Below are 3870 nucleotides of genomic sequence, written 5' to 3' on the forward strand. Positions count from 1 at the left end.
GCGTACTACTCGTCATTAATAGAGGAAAATAGGAACAACCCCAGGTTTCTTTTCAGCACTGTAGCCAGGCTGACAGAGAGTCACAGCTCTATTGAGCCAAGTATTCCCATAGCTCTCAGTAGTTACGACTTCATGAGCTTCTTTAATGATAAAATTCTAGCTATTAGAGACAAAATTCACCAAGACCTGCCCTCAACTGGCACCAACTTATCTCTAAACTCAGGAACCTTAGAAACAGCTGTAGAACCAGATATATGTTTAGACTGTTTTGCTTCCCTCAATCTTTACCAACTAACTTCAATAATTTCTTCATCTAAAACATCAACCTGCCTCTTAGACCCCATCCCGACTAGGCTGCTTAAAGAAGCCAAAGCCCCTTAATTTTTGAAACAATTGTTCAGTCAGAACTAACTTTAGTTTAATTTGACGTTTGTTTTGAATGACTTGCTTTGAAACTACTATCCCTTGAGACAGCATTAGCTCGGAACGACATGATTTAAAATGAATGGAAACGACTGTTAACTGGATGTTAACTTGAAACGGTTGTTCACTCGAAATGCTGTTCGCTAAAAACTACTGTTAGCTGAAGGTTAGCTCAATAAAACTACTGTTAGCTTGATGATAGCTTGAAAGGAATGTTAGCTCGGAACGAATGTTAGCTCAAAACTAATTTTTATCGAAAGACTTAGCTAGGAAACGACTGTTAGCTTGAATGACTTAAGTAGAAACAAATGTTTACCGGAAAACGACTATAGCTCAAACCAAATTAGTTAGAAGATGACTGCTTGGAATGACTTATCTGGAAAATAGCTAAGCTAGGAAATGACTGTTGGCTCAAAACGACTGTTAGCTCAAAGTTAACAAAGTTAGCTATTTATTATTAGCTATTTTTGATCAAGACCTGTCTTTTAACTCACACATAAAGCAAACGTCAAGGACCGCCTATTTTCACCTTCACAATATTGTGAAAATTAGAAACCTTCTGCATGGAGATGATGCAGAGAAACTTGTTACCTCAAGGCTTGACTACTGGAACTCCGTGCTTTCAGGCTGCTCAGAAAAATCTCTTAAGTCTCTCCAGTTAATACAAAACGCTGCTGCACGCATACTGACTAGAACCAGCAGGAGAGATCATATCACCCCTGTTTTAGTAACTTTGCACTGGCTCCCGGTAAAATTGAGTATTGATTATAAAATACTTCTCCTTACATACAAAGCCCTTAATTGGTCAGGCACCATCCTATATGAAAGAACTCCTTACACCATACTGCCCCACTAGAACACTGCGCTCCCTAGATGCAGATTGGGAGCCAGAGCCTTTAGCCATCAGGCTGTGGAATCAGACCCCTGTCTGGGTTCGGGAAGCAACCAACATTTCCCTATTTAAGAGTAGGCTAAAAACTTTTCTTTTTAGTAAAGCTTTTAGTTAGGGATGGTTTTTCCTGTATTTTGAGAGAAGGCTTATGGTTAGGGCTAGGGGATTTTATGGTTAGTTTCATAATTGTGTATTTTATTGGCGTTATGACAACCCTCCCTGGCTTTGTCGGCCGCCACGATATTAGATTTAGCCGTTAACGTGTCTTTACATTCAGAATTTCCTGACACTGCCAACGTGCGTTCCTCTGCCTCTTTTTATACGAACGCGCACCAACAACCTCTGATCCACCTTTGTAGTTTACCCTGAGCTGGCTGAACTCCCTTCGTAGCGCAGGCCACTGGTTGGAGCAGACAGAAAGGCAACAGTAACGCCAACAACCCAGGTACGCAGGGAGACCTTACTGCAGTACATCTAAAGAAAGTGGTCCTGACTGAATGACAGGTCAACTTTTCTCTTGTCGTTGCGCCTTCCATGTTTGGATGGATCAGTTCAACATCCAGCTCATAAAGATATTACTGTAGTGCTGCAGTGAGAGTTTACCAGCATGTAGTGTGAAGCTGTGTCAGACTCTTGGCTCATGAGGTCCAGCTTGGAAAGGTCTTGTTTGCAGTCTGCAACCTCACCACTAGAGGCTGCGGAAAGCTACACTTTGTTCCTTCAAGGAATGACTCCTCTATTATTTGCCGTGTTTACATCTTGAAGAAGCCTCAAATTAGACGACCATATAGAGCTCCATTCATTAAACACCAATATTAACACATCTTAATGACATCAGTAAATGAATGAAACTGTAAAAGTAATTCAGTCTCATAATGTACCATTGGTTTGTAGTGTTTTTATTATTGCAGATTTTACAATAAATTTGAGGAGCAGACAGGTGGAGGTAACTACACCATCAGGGATGAGGAGGCTGATGAAGGTGGAGGCAGCTGCTGGTTTCAGGCTTTACAGCTGAACTCCAGAGTCCTGGTCTGTTTCTGCCCGGGAACCACCAAAACCTTAACGTGACACTGAAGCGTCTGGAAAACACAACAGGGAGTGGGTTTTTCCCACATTAATAAAAGACCTTTAAATCTTGCACGCAAGAGACAGAAGAGAACATGAACAGAGAAAAAGAGAGTGACCAAACAAGAGGCTGCTGGACAGACAGCGAGCTGGCCTTCCTCCTGTTGGACTGGTCAGTAATATGAACCAGTTCAGACTCACCTTGCGAGGATCCTGAAAGTTGCATTTGGACAGATCTTGGACGCTGGGGGGTTTATGGCAGACGGTCCTGGAAATCACTAAATCCACGATGTACAAAGTCCCTGCAACAACCTGAACCACAAACACACGAGACAGCAGAGTCACTAAGTACTGTACTTGTACTTCACCTGGGTAACTGCTGATGGCTGCAGTCACACAGTGCTTTAGAATTTGTCTCTCATTCACTAACACTCAGCTGGCTCGACCATCAGGAGCAAACCTTTTACTCCGCTACATTGAGAACTTTAGTTGATTACGTTGTTCGCCTCCTTCCGATAACAGAAAATCGGAATCAACTGATAAATGTCGTCATGGATTCAGCTACCCCATTAAGGAAACCTTTGACCCCACAGAGTGCACATGAAACGTTTCCTGTGTCGTACCTGACGCTCTGCCTTTTTGATGGAGGAGATTTTGTAGAGGAAGGAGTCTTTTGATTGGGTGTTGTAGTAGTTGGTGGCGACGAGGAGGGCCTTCTGGAGGTTGGGGTCATTGTTGTTGCTGGGGCACAGACCTCCAGGTATGCAACTGGCGCTGGCCCCCGCCACCTCCAGCGCTGCAGGGGGAGAGGAAGACCGTCACCTCTGACCTTAGAGTGGCGTTTGTCTTCAACACTCGCTTCACTAGAGTTTGTGCTGATAGATTTTAGTCTGCAGGACTGGCTGTGGAAAAGGCAGATCGTGCAGTTCACAAGTTGTACATGTGTGAAAAAACCCAGAAGTAAAGACCACATATGGAACATTTGTAAGACCAAATTCTTCTTGTAAGTGTTGAGGCAACGCTGCCACCTTCTGATGAAAAAGTGCCATTAGCTTTTTACCCGCACAGAATATCCATGTCCAGTAAAAACTAGTTTCTTTTAAAAAGGTTCACCAAGCGAAAACGTTTGCGGTCCAGTAAAACAGCCCTGCAATAAATGATATCTTCATGAAGTTAGTAACGTCTTGTTGATGACGTGTTTTTACTCTCCAAAATGGCTGTTTCAAAAGAGGAATCTTTACCCGACAGAATTAGCTGTGATTTACTTCAGTACAAATGTTAGTAAATGTGATAAATTTCCATTTATAAAATTTTCCTAATTCTTTGCACAATCTGGGAAATTTACCTCCACAACATTTTCTTTCTGGAGGCACTGAAATTAAATTAAACCAGGCACCAACCAGCACCACTGAAGACTGGACCGCTAATCATTTTAACCGCAACTGGTTCCAGCGTGCTGTGTTCATGGATGTTCTGAACGTGGTTCA

General features: G+C 42.7%; 1 long non-coding RNA gene across 1 annotated transcript; it reads right to left on the reverse strand.

Moving 5' to 3' along the window:
- Positions 1-2193: 2193 nt before the first annotated feature.
- LOC123976972 lies at positions 2194-3200 on the reverse strand. Its single transcript, XR_006826484.1, has 3 exons — positions 3007-3200; positions 2585-2695; positions 2194-2397 (listed from the first exon to the last, which is right to left on the reverse strand). It is a non-coding gene; the product is annotated as an uncharacterized LOC123976972 (long non-coding RNA).
- Positions 3201-3870: the final 670 nt, after the last annotated feature.

The sequence above is a fragment of the Micropterus dolomieu genome, linkage group LG01 (genome assembly GCF_021292245.1).
Source record: "Micropterus dolomieu isolate WLL.071019.BEF.003 ecotype Adirondacks linkage group LG01, ASM2129224v1, whole genome shotgun sequence".
In the NCBI taxonomy this organism is placed as follows: Eukaryota; Metazoa; Chordata; class Actinopteri; order Centrarchiformes; family Centrarchidae; genus Micropterus; species Micropterus dolomieu.